This window comes from Leptonychotes weddellii, chromosome 1, assembly GCF_054177405.1.
Source record: "Leptonychotes weddellii isolate Sample4059 chromosome 1, ASM5417740v2, whole genome shotgun sequence".
NCBI classification, from domain to species: domain Eukaryota; kingdom Metazoa; phylum Chordata; class Mammalia; order Carnivora; family Phocidae; genus Leptonychotes; species Leptonychotes weddellii.
Window position 1 is genome coordinate 63,432,561 of NC_138369.1, and position 16,677 is coordinate 63,449,237.

The following is a 16,677-nucleotide window of genomic DNA, read 5'->3' on the forward strand; positions in this document are numbered from 1 at the left end:
TCCATTTTTGCCATTCTAACTGGTGTAAGGTGGTATTTCAATGCAGTAGCTTATTCTATTTCTTAAAAAGATATATATATATGAGATGATCAAAAACACAAAATGTATTTTATTCGCTATTATTTTTGTTATGCCACTAAAACACTGATACAATCTCGTTAAACCAAAAAACAAAGCAAAGCAAAGCGAAAAACAGAGCACATGGAGGAAATAGAGACATCTGACCATCTCCTAAAAAGTATACTCGGTGTTAGGAGATTTTGTTGTAAGACCAGCTTTGCCTTTGATATGATGGATTTGGGCAAAAAGTACTCCTCTCTTCTAAGGACACTTGACTTTTGAACAGAAGAAAAGAATTGGCATTTTGCCAAACCTCACTAATACAAACTTGGAATTAATGCTATAAAGAATATGAGGAAGAGGCAGATTTTGAGACACAGTAAACTTTCAGTTGATTTGGGCCACGAGAGATGGTATTCCCTCCATTCTCAAAACTGTCCTTTAAGTCAAGAGAGAATTTTAATACATGATGTTGAAAAAAGACTTGAACAAATCTCATTCTGTCATAAGATAGCACTCCAGTGGTGATGCACCGCAATCAAAAAAAAAAGGAAAATACTTCAGAAAAATTAGTGAAGGGAAAACAGTCTTCATGGGCTTGAGGCTTGTGCATGAGGCTCCTTAGTTAGAACAACGCCACCTTTGGTTTCATTGTCTGCTTCTGCCGTCTAGAAATTCTTAGCGATTTTTGAATAAGAGTCCTCACATTATCATTTTGCACTGCACCTTCAAATTATGTAACTAGTCCTTGGGGAAGACAGACAAACTCGGTTAAGTCTGTCCCTATATGTAGTTGATGTTACTCTGAGGATTGGGCCCATCACTTGGAGAACATTGCTTTGACAGAAGGAATCTGTGAGTAGATTTTGTCCTTAGCGAAAATACAAGATATAATGTTTATGTCCAGCTCTATCTCATCTTTCTGTACCATCTCTTGCCTTGATGGTCATTTTCGTGGGTACTCTAATTTTCTTTTTCCCTGCAAGCAACAAAAGGTACCCTCCTCTTCCCAGAGCATCATCTGAAATCAGAGCTCTGTACTATTTTGTGACTCTGAGTGAACAGTTCATCTCTTCTCAAGGCATTTTTACTTCAGGACTTCTTCTAATTTATTCATTTTTCTCCCTCTCTGTAAAAGGAATTTCTGGCATCTCTGATTTGTCAGGAACATATTATCTTAGATAGAGGCTCTTGCTAGAATTCTTAGAACTGCAGTTGGGAGGCAACTGTTTATTTAATACCACTGCCCCCCCACCATCAGCACCACTAGAAATATGTGACTTTCCTGACAACATTACCCTGTTCTTAAAAAAAAAAAAAAAAGATAAGGTTTACTTGAGGCCTATCTATTTCATAGGGCTGCTAGGAGTTAAATAACCGCCATGAGGCTCTCTCCTCTCCCATTGCTTAATAATCATGATTAATAACTATGCAGCCTAGTCCTCTCCAGACATTTTTGGACAACCAAAGATCAGAAATGCAAATCAGAAATTCTGCATCTGTCAGGACCTGCAGCCACTTCCAGGCACTCACATCACACAGGAAACACTGACAGAGAGAACAAGTGGTCTCTTATGAGGCACACTCCAAAGCCCTTGCCCCCAAGATTTTTCTATTGCAAATGCCATTTGTCTTAGTCTTTCTTCAGCCAGACAAGGATAATGACATGAATTTAGTGTTGGTGAAAAGGGACTTTAGCTCTAGAGCTTGAGGGACGATGTCTCCCTACTTATCTCTGGAGGAATTATGGCAGGGGGTCTAGAGAAAGCAGGCTGTCCCAACTAACTCATCCCTTTCCACACTCCTGCCTGGGAGGGATCATAGGCAGGGAGAGAACAGCAAGAGTGAAAAGATCGCAAGGAGCCGTCCAGCCTACAATGGCTGACCTCTCCGTGGGGCGTGTCAACAAACATGCCAATTAGTAATAAGTGTGGCAGAGACAAACAGGGGAGGCAATCGTTTGAAATTAGCAAGGAAAACACCCTCCAAGAGTCATATCAAAATTGATGATGTTAGTCTACTGATCCACAAAGGGGTGGCAAAGTTGGCTCTGAACTACCCTGGATGTGCAGACTCACGCCTGATATAGTGGTTATTTAATAACTATATATTTAAAAGGCATTAACTCTGCAAAAACAAAAATCTAAGGTACATATGTATTAGGGAGGGAGGGAGGGAGGAAGGAAGGAAAGAAAGAAGGAAGGAAGGAAGGAAGAAAGGAAGGAAGGGAGAAAGGATATATATTGGACCAGTATAATCTACATAAATAGACCAGCAACTTTTAAATATTAATGTGCATCAGAATTAGCTTGTGAGCTTTAAAAACACGGGTGGCCAGGCCCCACCCACAGAGTTTCTGATTCTGTAGGTCCAAGGAGGAGTCTGAGAAATTGCTTTTCTAACAAGTTCCAGATAATGCTGAACCTACTGGTCCGGGTATTACACTCTAACAACCACTACTCTAAACCTTTCTCGGAGAGACTCTACTCTATGGTGTACTGAGCACACAGTGTTGGGCTGATAGCAAGCCCATGACTTTTTTTGTGCCTCAGTTGACATCAATCTGTAAAGTACAAAACATTTTATTTGCTTTTATTTAATTCGCAGACAAGGTATAGAATGTATTCTAAGACTCATGATATTTAAGATGTTGGATAGATATTCCGTATTTTATCTGGCACATAAAAAGGAATGCAAATCGAAGACAAAACAGATGTGAAGCTTACTCAAAAAAGCTTCAAGAAGGCCAAACATTAGTCAGAGGTAAGAGCACAGACCAAAGCAGGTGGGGTTTTTTTTTTTGTTTGTTCCCAGCTCCTTCCATCTTTAACTGTCCTTAGGTCTTAGGCCTATTACTGAATAGTGTGGGGACTCAGTTTTCTCATCTCAAAAATGGGGAGGCCAGAATAAAAGACTTCATTCTAATCTAGGTTATCAGGTAGTCAGTGGACTTGTTCATTTTTCAAATAGCTAGTTCTTTCCTAAAACACAATGATCAGATACTATTTTTTTTAAAGATTTTATTTATTTATTTGACAGAGAGAGACACAGTGAGAGGGGGAACACAAGCAGGGGAAGTGGGAGAGGGAGAAGCAGGCTTCCTGCGGAGCAGGGAGCCCGATGCGGGGCTTGATCCAGGACCCTGGGATCATGACCTGAGCCCAAGGCAGACGCTTAATGACTGAGCCACCCAGTAGCCCCGATCAGATACTATTTTGTACCATAAATGTAATTTAGAAAAGATCGAGCTTGCAAAAAAATGTGTCCCTTAAATATGATCCTGGGAACACTAAGCACTGGTAGAGATTAGCGGTGTTGTGAGGCTGCTTTGCATTTGTGCCTTAGGCTTATAAGGTGGTTTTACCATTACATCAGCCCTCGGTTCTGTGCAGCTCCATCTAACATCAGAACACACAGAAATCTACAACATCATTTTCTCTGGCATAGTCCCAAGACTGTGGATCACTCAGGCCACACAGTGACCATTTCTCTAATAGGAAAAATAGTTTTGATCGGCTGGGAGAATTTTTCCACATTTTTTATCAGCTATTTCTAGGACGATATGCTAGATTGCTAGAAGTTAATAATGTGATAGCAATGTTTTCATTCAGTTATACACATCTCTGTAAATGTCCATCCACTTTAGAATTGTAAGCATGTTACAATAAAATTATAACGATAGCACTTTTCAAAAACACAGTTTCAGATTTTCCAAAGCTATGCTTTAACACATGAAATAGTGTTAGAAGGCAAGGAAAAGGAAGAAGGTATGTGGAATCTGATCTTAATTTCTTTCTAATTATTTAAATCTGGATTTGGCCAAAAGGATCATGATCGTGCCACTTTTTCCTCTCCTAAGCATGAACACAAAGGCAAGGTAGACAGTGTCAGGCCTGGGTTTGAGTATCTTTGCTAGTATTTATCCGCCTGCTAGTATCGATCTGAGCTTACCTTTGGCAATCTGCTAAGCTTTCTGAGCTTCAGTTTCCTCATCATAGAGGGAATAATAACTTCCTTACAGGATTGAATGGGAGGATGTATATAAAGTCACTTCCGTGATGTCTGACGCATGGCAGTTGATTAATAAATTATAAGAGTGGTTATGTTTCTAAGACGGGCTCAGCCTTCCTAGAAGGCAGTCCTCTGGTCTGGTACTAAAGTCCCCGCCATCCAGGATGGTTCGTCCTTCGGGCTGTATACACAACCTCACAGGCTGGCTTGCCTTTCCTCATGTAAAACTACGTAAGAAAAATCAGTATTGGTGTGTGTCAGCAGACCATGATGGCCCATTTCGTTTGGATACTTGTATTAGAGTTTTATGTGAAGGTTGACTTTTGATAAGTATGGTGCCTTGCTAACAAACCCAAGTGCTATATTGTGTTTTGGATCAGAACACATCCTTGAGCAGAATAGATTGTACATGCTCACAAAAGTATATCGACTCTGAAGTCTGAGAAAATTAACAGAAATCCCGTTTCAAACTGTGCCTTCCACACAAAACATGAAGAAAATGTCAAAATATTTTTTCTGACTTGTTTGAGCACTATTTTTAGTTGGTTTTTGAATAGAGAACACATATTTGTTAAAGACACCGAATTCATTCCAGATGGAGGCTTCACTATGAAGTTATGGGATGCAAAAGATCTGGTTTTCCTTTGTTAAGAAAAACCAGAAAGGCTGATCAGCTGAAAAATCAAGGTTAGCCAAGCCCAGGCCTAAGAACCTCCGTGAATATTTTATAATAATTTTTAATACATTTAGAACAGAGTTCCCTTCAAAAATAAAACAGAATAAAAAACAAAACCAAAGAGAAGGCAAGAGGAGGCCAGGAGGCAGGGAGGGATGAGTTGAGAGAAAGGAGGGGAGAGAGGTAGGGAGAGGGAGGAGGACAGAGAGGGGGTGAAGAAGAGAGAGGGGAGAAGGAAGGTTAGAAAGGAATGGAGGGAGAGGGGGGAGGAGGGAGAAAGGGAGAAGGGAAGGAGGGAGAGGGAGAGGTCTTCACAAATTTCACAAATGTACTTTCTGGTCTCTTTTTACTCCATTTAAACCCTTCCCCGTGAAAACGCATCTCCCTGTGGAGCCCTCAGCTGGGTGGCTGCACGGCTTTGGCTTTGGAATGCTCACACTTCAGACGTGACGGACGTTGTACAATGAATGGGCAGTCCCAGAGTTACGAGTTTCTCCCACATACCAAATACATTAAGTAGCAGTGGAGTGCTTGGAAGAGCTTTGGCACGGGGCCACTCTGTAACAGGAACTTGCTTGGCAAAGAGCTGCTTTAAGTACATTTGCTGTGTGCATATTTGTAGCGATTTTTTTCCCTTTTAGCCCCTTGAAACTGACATGGGTGGGCTGGTTTTTTGAGGATGTCCACCACTGAACAAAATGCAAAAGCCAGACCTTCTAGAATTTGCCACATGGGCTCTGTCCACAATTGCTGCTGCCTCTCCCCCTGCTCATGCCAACATGCATTATATGGGTCTATACCACATGCGCTTCTCCTCTGTGGTGAGCTGAGACTTAAAATATCTTAGCATTATCATTGGAGATTAAATCAAAACCAGGGAGGAGGTAAATATCATCTGCTCTATCACAAAACTGGCAAAATCACGTATGTTAGGCTTTTGTGGGACAAATGGAAGCACCTACAACACTGATCAAGTAGTCTAACTGTAGCAGTTAACCATTTAAAAAATGTCAAATATAACCGAGAAGCAGATTTATTTTCCAGTTTGTTAACAGCAGAAAAGGCAGACCTACAGTCAGGAGGATAATGCTTGTTATCAAAACGTAACTGATGAATGCTACAAAAAGAGTATTTGTCATCAAACAATACTTCCATTGTAAAACAATTCCAACCTATGCATGAAAGATTCCAAATGCTAGTACAGCATTCAATTTGATACTGGAGTTTTATCATATTATTTCATGCGAAGAAGAATTATATACTCAATCTGTCTGACAGCTTTGCATATAAAGAACAGTTTCTGCATGACAAATGTGGTGAGCTTATTAAGTTACCAATATACTGCCAAGCCATATTGTCTCAGCGACAGCAGACCCAAAATATTTTCAAATGATTTTTTAAAAGGGCAATGCGGGAAAGCTTGAACAATCACATGTTCTGACTTTAATAAAAGTCACAATTGCAGAACATTTACCTTATATCTAATTAGAACAAATCATCCCTAAGCTTCAATGAGCCCATATTTAGTCTGTCACAGACTTTTATTTTTGAGATAGTTGGAAATATTAGTTTTTGATTTATCATCTGCTACCTCACAGCTGCAGAAAACAACAACAAAAGCAAAACACTATTAACGTGGATTTAAAAACAGACCACTTTTTCTTTCTTAAAAATATAGAGACATGAGTGTCCTTACAAACTTTCTTTTACGATGGGTAGAAACAAACTGCTAAATAATGCAAAAGATTACTTTAAGAAAATATTTAATCAAAACTAGTAATAGAAAATAATTCCAAGCAGACTAGCCTCCTAATTTTCTCATGTGCTTGAAGACATCATTACTTTCAATCATGGAATGAATGAGAACCACTAAATTATATTTGCATTGCAAACAGGAATTGTGAAAGGCTTGGGTCATAATCATGCTAATAAAAACAAGAAGATATGCAACAACTAGAATTCTACTGTCTGTATTATTTTTTTTTTTATTTAAAGATTTTTATTTATTTGACAGAGAGAGATACAGCAAGAGAGGGAACACAAGCAGGGGGAGTGGAGAGGGAGAAGCAGGCCTCCCCCCAAGCAGGGAGTGCGATGCGGGGCCGATCCCAGGACCCTGGGATCATGACCTGAGCCGAAGGCAGACGCTTAACGACTGAGTCACCCAGGCGCCCCTACTGTCCGTATTATTAAGGAGGACACTGGGAAGGAGTACATGCTAGGTGTCCGGTACTGTGTTCAGCATTTTTGACATAATTGTTCTTATTTTCATTCCCACAATAACTCTCTAATATAGTCCCATTGCACAGATGAGGAAAATAAGACACAGAAGTATACAACTTGCTCAAGGTCATGGGGCTAGATACAAATCCAGGTCTTTCCGATGAAGCACTAAGCTCTTGACTGCCCTTTTATCATATTTCCTTGCTCCACTGGTTTGGGGGTGGTATTCCTCACATAAATTGAAACTAAATAGGGTTGTCAGACTATCCTATGAAGAGCTGTCAGTTATGGCAAAGATCATTGCCTAGTTAAACCAAAATACCAAAGGTAACTGCGCCCCTCTGTTCTTCGACAGCTACGCGATGGAGACACGACTTAGTCAGGTGCATCACTCTTGGTTGAATATTTCAAGACTCATGCACCCCATTTACAGGGGAAAGTGCCAACAGAGGACAGGGACTATTGCCAAATTGCCTTAAATGTAGCTTCATTACAAATTTAAGAGTTAAATTTTCCAGTGGATTGAAAGTACTTTTCTTTCGTTTTGATTGCCCTCTCTCCAGTATGGTCTAGAGTTAAAAAAGAATGAGTGCATGAGTGCATGGAGCATAATTTTTTTTTAATGTATATTTTCTATGGAGCTCCATGACTTCTTTAGGTCATTAACCCCACACTGAATGTTACAGGTGCTGACACTGTGTTCTATTGCCACAGCTTCCTAATTGGGCAGACAACCTTAAGAGAGTCCTGAATGCCCATGGCCACTGACTATCTCACCTTCTGCCATAAGAGTAAAGGAAATAATCTACCAGGTAGTGTCATTCCATGACAGGGGCAGACAACTGATTTAAAGATACACTAAGTAACAGTTTGGGAGTTTGCCAAGACTGTTTTCCTTCTTTTCTCTCAGATACAAAAGCAGTATATGCAAATATTACTATACACATAGATTATATCCTCACATACATAAACACATTTTTTAAAAGATTTTATTTGTTTATTTTGAGAGAGAGAGCATGTGAGTGTGAGTGGGGGTAGGGGCAGAGAGAGAAGAAGAGAGAGACTCTCAAGCGGACTCCAGGCTGAGCACAGAGCCCAATATGGGGCTCGATTCCACAACTCTGAGATCATGGCCCGGTCCAAAATTAAGAACTGGACATTTAACCAACTGAGCCACCCAGACACTGCCACGTATACTACTTTAAGAGGATAACAACCAAATGGAAAAAAAAAAAGTACATGGTCATTGAGTAAAAAGTTATGTTCTCCTATTACTAAAATGTTTCAATATTTATTTCTTGTTACTGAAAATTTTCCATGTTTTAGAGAGTAGTTGAGAAAATAATAATAAGTAAAATCATATGCTAGTCTACAAGGGTATGAAGTCATTGTAGAACAATGTCATTATTTAATTATACTTTGAATTCTCATTTCAAAATCAGCCTGCTAATGACTGCAGAAACATGCAACATAAATACAACATCCTTATTTATTTTTCAGTGTTATCAATTATGTATTTGGAAAATAGGTTTTTGTACTTACAAGAAATAGGTTATCAGATTTGTCTCATCATTATTTTATTTATTCAATATTAATTGGAAAAAAAACATTTGCGGAGCACCAACTGTGTGCAGGGCATATGTACAAAGAGAGCACATAACTGGATGTTTCAGATATTCACTTAAAACATTTAGAACTGAAGGAGACATTGCCACCACAATGAGTGTGCTTTTAATTTCAGTCATAGCTTCTGGAACATTCATGACCAGGCAAGTTGTCCTTGGTGCCCCTAGGCTAATTAGACATTACATTCAGGTCAGCTTTCATTCTTGGAAAGATATTCACCTCTAAAATAAAGTATGTTTCTCAGTTAAGATTCCTAAGTATTTGAGAAATATTCCTAAATATTTGAGAAACACACACACAGAACAGACTAGAAAACATGTTTTATTTGTGGATAAAGACCCAAGGGAAAGAACAAAAGGAGTTAAGAGGATGATCATGACTGGTTCTTGTTTTGTCCCCAAATGTATCACTTCCTTTCTACCTTGCCATTGGTCGGTCCTTGCTTATTCTGATATTTACTGGTATGGGATAAAAATTTTATTGAACTTAAAAGAGACAAATCAGACAACGTTTTGGGAGCTGAGTTGAATAAACTGAAACAAAAGTGGCTAATCAAAGCGAACTGACCATAAGTACTTTATCACAAACATAGATGTATGTAAGTTCTTTTATCAGTAAGAAGGCAGCAAGCAACCACTGGACAGCTCTGGAAAAGAAGACACCACACAAGTTGCTTGTCATGGGTTCTGATAACCAGGTATTCCCCCCAAAGAATTCACAGTCCAGTTTGAGAATCAGACAAATTCTGTAATTGGAGGCAAGAGGCAATACATAGCAGATGCTCTAATGGATGAACAAGCTGATTTCAGAAGGAACACAAGAGGGATGTAGCACTTGAGGAAAACACCAAAAAAAAAAAAAAGAGAGAGACATTTGGGGTTTGACTACCAAGTAAGTTTTGCCGTTTCAAGTGACTCAAAGAAATATTTTGGAAAAGCTCCTTACAGTCTTGGAACAAAACTTGTGATTTCCAAGAGCGGATGAGATGTTTATTGTGGGAAAAGTTCTATGGAAACAGGTTAGTTAACCACATGAGGGTAAGGAGTCTGACGGCCACATTCGAGGCAGATCACAGAACAAGGACTGGTGTCTTGAGTTTGGTTCCCTACATGCGAAGTCCAAGATGAGGATGGGCAAGATTTATTAAAGAAGTGTTCCTGGGATAAACTGGTAAGGACTTTGGTTGGGGTGGTTGGGGGGGGAAGGAGGAGCATAACAGGAATGGGTAAAAAGCCAAGCAGGAGTAGTTTTTCTAGTGAAGTGCTATAGAGGGTAGCTTCAGTTTGATCCCACTAGGGAATTAGAGGCTGCAAGCTGCATGTTAGAGTTTATCCCAACCTAAGACAAAGGAGCTGGGCTTTCATACACACCAGAGAAGACATGAGCTCTAAGGCAACTCAGCTCTCCAGCAGCCCAAGAGCAATCCTCTGAAGAAAGTCCCAAGTTCTTTGTCAGCACAAGCAAAGAATCCAGAGGCTGTGTATTGGGAGCTCAGAAATGGTCAAAGAAAGTCAAAGAGGTAAGAGTGCCAACAATGGGTAGTGCACAGATGGATGAAAAATGGATGAGGATGCTCCTTATCTAATCACCATCCCCCATTTTTTTTCTGGGTCAATTCTTGGACCACACTCTCCTAGGACAGGTCCAGCCAATGCCCTCATCCCCGCACTAGCAAAAACATGCCAAGATAGCCCCCAAATCAAAGCATTAATCTAATGCTACAATTAGAGCACATAGGAAGGGAAGAACACCACTGGTGGTGAAATTCATATGTCTGCAAAGCAATTTCATCCCAGCGGCACAAGCAATTCAATCACCACCCCGGTGCTGCAGATTTAATAGCTTAATTTTCTATGGACTGACAATGTCCATCCTAACAAGCCCCTTGTGGAATGCCTCAGGACAAGGCTGCACAACACACCATTTGGTGCTGTGTGCTTACATAATTATTCCTCCTCTAGAAGCATTTCACGGGGTGGGCAGGGAAGAATGAGTTAGCAGGGGGAACTTAGGCACTGCTTCAATATTTAGAGAACATAAGGTATTATTATAGGATTAATAAGCAAGGCTAGTTCAGCAATAGGGAAGGCTGCCAAGGGAGGCTGTGGAATTGCTATCACTGGAGATAATGAAGGCTGAGAATAGATACCCACCCAGAATGGATTTTATAGACAATAAAAATCCATCCCACTATTCTAGAACAGGGGATGCACTAGGTGTTTCACTGTAGGACTCTTCCAGCCCAAATGATTTCATAAATTAGATGAAGCAGTTTAGCTTAAAATATTACTTATTAAGTATTACTTATTCCAAAGTGTATCCAGTACAGGGGTGGTTGAATGCAGAAGCTATTGAGTGACAAACATAACTGGAATTACAAACCACACTGGCACCTATAAACAAACACCCACTCTGAAAACAGGACAATGAGAATCCAGGAAGGCAGATTTTTACAATGGAGAAATAGGGACCAAAATACCACATAGCGGTATACTTGAACTTCAGGTATTCAGGGCCCAAATAAGCAATAATTCTAAGTATTTAGTTGGTGCTTTGTTCAGACACTGCTTGATGTCTATGGTGTGGAGACTTTGAGGGCTGAATGCCTAGTCTATTAGACGTCACTGAGGATGATGTGAATGTCACAAAGATTAGAATAGTTGCATAGGATGAATCGTTCTAGAAGTTGGAGGAATGAATACATTTTTAAAGTATCCTGTGAATGTGACAAAGGGTTCAAATTTTCCGATTCAATCACGGTTTCTTTAGGTCAGGAACAACATTTTAAAATTTCTGTGAGGGAGTAGAGGACCAGTTCATCAATCAGATGCTGGGTCTGTGCTTAATTAAGCATTATGCTTGCTCAAGGAATGGCACATTGAAACACTTAATTTTCTTTGGATTAGTGAATTGAGACAATGATAAATCTGCCTAGTCAATACTGTGCAGTGGCCTATGGACATACGCAGGGCAGAGGATAAGAGATTTCTCTAAACTTTGGCCAGTTTTCTACGATGCTATTCTATGAATCAACTCTTAATATATATTTCTTTTGGTTTCTTTTTTTTTCTTTTAATTTCATTCTAAGTCTTTTAATAAATTCATGGGGAACTAATTCATGGCTTTCACTGGATATACATTGGACACATACTGACTATAGAATCAGCCATGATTTTTAAATTTTAGATTCTGATATTAGAGCAACACCATAAATTACTGGGACCTCTTAGCCACCTGCCCGTCCAAATTTTAATTATACCATGAGCTCAGGAGAATTGTATATACATCTTAAAGCCCATATGCTTACACTTGTATGTGGTTCATGAGGATGTGGGTATGCCAACGACCTAAAACCAGAAAGGGTTCTTTTCTCTTCAAAAATCTGGAGAAATTTTAATTGAATTATATATAGAAAATATATATAATATGTTGTGGAATTAGAAACCAAAAACACCTGGGGCGCCTGGGTGGCTCAGTCCTTAAGCATCTGCTCAGGTCATGATCCCGGGGTCCTGGGATCGAGCCCCGCAGCGGGCTCCCTGCTCCGCGGGAAGCCTGCTTCTCCCTCTCCCACTCCCCCTGCCTGTGTTCCCTCTCTCGCTGTGTCTCTCTCTGTCAAATAAATAAAATCTTTAAAAAAAAAAGAAAGAAAGAAAGAAAGAGACCAAAAACACCCATGTTACCTATATACTGGCAGTGAATTTACTTTTCAGAATAATGTAATAATATTGATTTGAATTTCAGAAAATTGATAAAATCATAATCTAGTATACATTTAATAAAGATAATAAAGATACCCAGAATGCTAAACTCTAGCCAAAAATTAGTATTTGGGGATCTGAACAGTCTTACATTTTTAAATCTTTTTTTTTTTTAGATTTTATTTATTTATCAGAGAGACAGAGGCAGGCAGAGGGAGAAGCAGGCCCCTTGCTGAGCAAGGAGCCCGATGTGGGACCCGATCCCAGGACTCTGGGATCATAACCTGAGCCGAAGGCAGACCCTTAACTGACTGAGCCACCCAGGCGTCCCACGGTCTTACATTTTTAAAAAACATTTATTAAGTGTCTATTACATGCAAAACCCTATATTAGGAACTAATGACACAGTAGTGAGTTGAAGACTATCCTCAGCTTGATGGGGCTTTTTTTTTTTTTTTAAAGATTTTTTTAAATTTATTTATTTGAGACAGAGAGAATGAGAGAGAGAGAGCACATGAAAGGGGGGAGGGTCAGAGGCAGAAGCAGGCTCCCTGCCGAGCAGGGGGCCCGATGCGGGACTCGATCCAGGGACTCCAGGATCATGACCTGAGCCGAAGGCAGTCGCTTAACCAACTGAGCCACCCAGGCGCCCTTGATGGGGCTTTTGTATTAGTGAGGAATGAAGACTAATAAAAATAATCATGTAAAGAAATGTGAACTTGAAATTGTGACAAGGAAGCAGTGCTTCGAGCACCTACACAGGAGGATCTGACCCAGGCAAGGAGGCCAGGGAAGGGGCGGATGAAGAAAGGAGGGCTGAATTGAGATTAGAAAGATAAACAGAAGCTAATGTAGCGAAGGAAGGAGAGAGTACTTTTTAGGCCATGGGGCATTAGCTGCCAACAAACTTACCCAGAGGCTGGGGGAAATAAGGACATATTCCAGAGTTCTTAAGTCATTAACTATTATTGTGTGATCTGTGGAAAGCAACAGATCAACACTAATTCTGGGATGAACTGGGTGGTGGGGAATGGTGGAATTTAAAAGGAATTATATAATACTAAATATATATGTATTTATATTTATATATTTATATTTAGTAATTACATATACATATATATATTGTTTAACCTTGTAAGCTTTATTTTTTCACCTTAGCTTATACACATTTATGATGAACAGAGATCTAGCACTTCTAACAAATAATCACTACTTCATGGTTCTTAAAGACTTTTCATTTCAACCTTTAGTCATGCCCACTGTCACATACTCCTGGTTTCAGTGGAAAACTTGCTCATTTTTTAAATCTAATGGACAACAGCCAAAGATTTTATAGTAGGACTAAAGCATTTGAATGTGCTACATTGTTTGAATGGAGGGGCCCTCTTTGAAAAGGGTTGAAGGGCACTGCACTGCATAGGACCATTAGTAAGACATACTGATGTTATGATAGACTAAACCAGAGTAGGTCCCACTAAGCACACTGCTAAACGATGCCATTTTCTTCTCTTCTTTGGTCATGAATAATCATTTACCGATAAAAGAAGAAGGAAAACACTCAACAAGTAAGATGCGGGACTGATACTGCATTCTCTTATCCTCTGAAAAGCACTCTAAAGTGATGAATAACGGTTCTCTGGTGCTAATTGGTTCTGCTTCCTTGGAGAACCCTGGCTAATACAGCATGAATTCACTCAGGAGTAACATGACCCAAACTGCCTTGTAGAAAGATAAATTTGGTGTCAATGAGGACGTTAGACCCAAAAGGAAAGCCTGGAATTCAGAGTGACTTCTTGGGAGAATATTATAATCCCGGTAGTAGATCATGAGGGCTTAATCTACAGCTGTGTGCAAAATTAATAAAGTTTGGATGGAAAGGTAATTCAGGAATAGAATTGTCACATCTCATGGTACTACCCAGGTGGCCCAGGTAAATGAATAAAAGCAGACTCCGCGGGTTTCAAGAGCACAGAAGAGAAATGTAGTAATACTTTTTTTTTTAATTTAATTTATTTATTTATTCATGAAAGTCAGAGAGAGGCAGAGGCAGAGGGAGAGAAGCAGGCTCCCCGCCCAGCAGGGAGCCCGATGCGGGACTCGATCCCAGGATTCTGGGATCATGACCCGAGCCGAAGGCAGATGCTCAACCGTCTGAGCCACCCAGGCGCCCCTGGGAAATGTAGTAATACTTTGAGGGCATAAGAGCTCAGGCAAACTCGTAATGGAGTTTTGATGCCTTAATTAAGGTAAACATTCTAGGGGCGCCTGGGTGGCTCAGTCGTTAAGCGCCTGCCTTCAGCTCAGGTCATGATCCCAGCGTTCTGGGATCGAGCCCCGCATCCGGCTCCCCGCTCGGCGGGAAGCCTGCCTCTCCCCCCTCCACTCCCCCTGCCTGTGCTCCTCTCTCACTGTGTCTCTCTCTGTCAAATAAATAAATAAAATCTTTAAAAAAAAAAAAAAGGTAAACATTCTATTAAAATATATGAAGTTGCCAATATCCAAGGGTTTTGTTGTTGTTGTTCATGAAAATGATAATTTACATGGTTCAAACCATAAGCAACTATGTGTTGTGTGTATTTGTGAGAAGGACACCCATAAGTTTGGACCAATATACCCAGTTGTGTGAATTCTTTGTACTTTTTTTTTTAACGCTTAATGTGTCAGTAGTTTTCTTTCACCCGAATCTCACTTTGACTTCTGAGGATGATATTATTATATTTAATATTTTGGATAAGTAATATATTAACATGTTTTTTAAATTTAGTAAATACAAAAAGGTATGGCAATGAAATCTCTTCTCACTATTCCTCAGTCCACCTGTCCCCTGACACCCATGAGCAACTTCCTGTGTTTCCTATACAAATTTCTTTGTGTGTTTACTAGTTATAATAAACAAGCAAAAAATAGAATCTTATTCACCCACCCTCCATGCACACACCACTTTTTTTTTTCACGAACGGAAACATGAAGTACAAATTGTTCTGCCCTTTGCTTTTTTCTACCTAATAAAATGTCTTGGAGATGTTTCCAAATTAATACATAGTGTGCTTCCCAATTATTATCTATAGCTGCATAGTGTTCCATTATATGGACATGCCATAGTTTATTCAACATGTCCCTACAGATGGACATTTGAGTTGTTCACAAACTGCTGTTATTACAAGCAATGCTGCAATCCATAATTATTGGCACATATCCTTTTAACTGTGTGCAAAGGATCTGCATGTGTGGGATAAATCCTCATAAGTTGGGATCCAGTTTTCATAACAGAAAAGAAATAAAAGTAGAAGAAAAATAATAACAGAGACTTCTCAAAAAAAAAAAGGAAAGGAAAAGAAGGAAATAATGGAAAAAAGGCAGGCAGACTAGGACAGGGGAAAAGAAGGAAGGAATGAGAAATGAGGAAAAGGGGAGGAGAAAAGAATTAAGAGAAGGAAAAGCTCTTGACCTCTGCAAAATGGTGTGAGGGAAGTGATTAAACCGTAGTGCAGGGGTGGGGGGCGTCAGGAGAGGGCACGTGGGAAACGCAGGGAGCTCCACAATGCTGGCAGAACATAACAAGGAAGTGACTCTTCCTGTCCAAACAATCCTACCCACTACAGCGACACAGGAGAGATAAGTTCCGAGGCTAAAAATACAGCACATGGAGGCAGACATCTCTGAACAGAGCCCAGGATGTGGCCATTCCAGGTTATCTAGCAAGTGAGCCACAGAGGGAAGCCACGAGTTTTGAGAAAGAACCAACTATGTATAAAGACCTGGTGCTTGAGGCAAACGTAAACCTTATCAGTCAAAACCGTGCATCATCTATGAATAGGTATAAGGCCTTAACTATAAGAAGCTCACAAGAGGCCTGCAAATTGAAAAGGGACAGACAAGGAATCCAAGAAGGAAAGAAGAATCCAGACCAGATCAGAATGCTGTGCCTCCCTGCTCTGCCACAGTGACTGATGGTTCCAACGGGGTCCCTCCTGAGGGAAATGAAAGGTTCAAGTCAGTGTTCATGACTTACTTTTAAAGTGCATTTAAGTCCACCACACAGTAGAATCCATGTTATTCCCACTCCAGTGAGTTTCTTTGTCCTCTTAATAAAGTCCAGAGTTGAAAATAAAAACAAAAATAAAAAAAATAAAATCTCTGAGTCTTGTGAAAGATAGTGATTTATCTTGCAGTGAATTTATTCCCACATGGAGTGGGCGAATCCAAGGAAACAGGCCCCATTTCAGAGCCCTGTTTGAACAAGGGAATACCTGACTGGGTGTGCCATTTTACCGGCTTCACTAGTGTTTTCCAAAAATGCCTACAACTGCATAATGCCTGAAAAAGCTTCTTTTATGCCTGAAATTGTTGCTACACTTAAATGCAAGTCATGGGGGAAAT

At 40.0% G+C, this 16,677-nt stretch overlaps 1 protein-coding gene across 1 annotated transcript in view; it reads right to left on the reverse strand.

Annotated features, from left to right (window-relative positions):
- Positions 1-16,677, reverse strand: part of RBMS3 (RNA binding motif single stranded interacting protein 3) — a 668,889-nt gene that overhangs the window by 608,275 nt on the left and 43,937 nt on the right. The gene's annotated exons all lie outside the window — the stretch shown is intronic.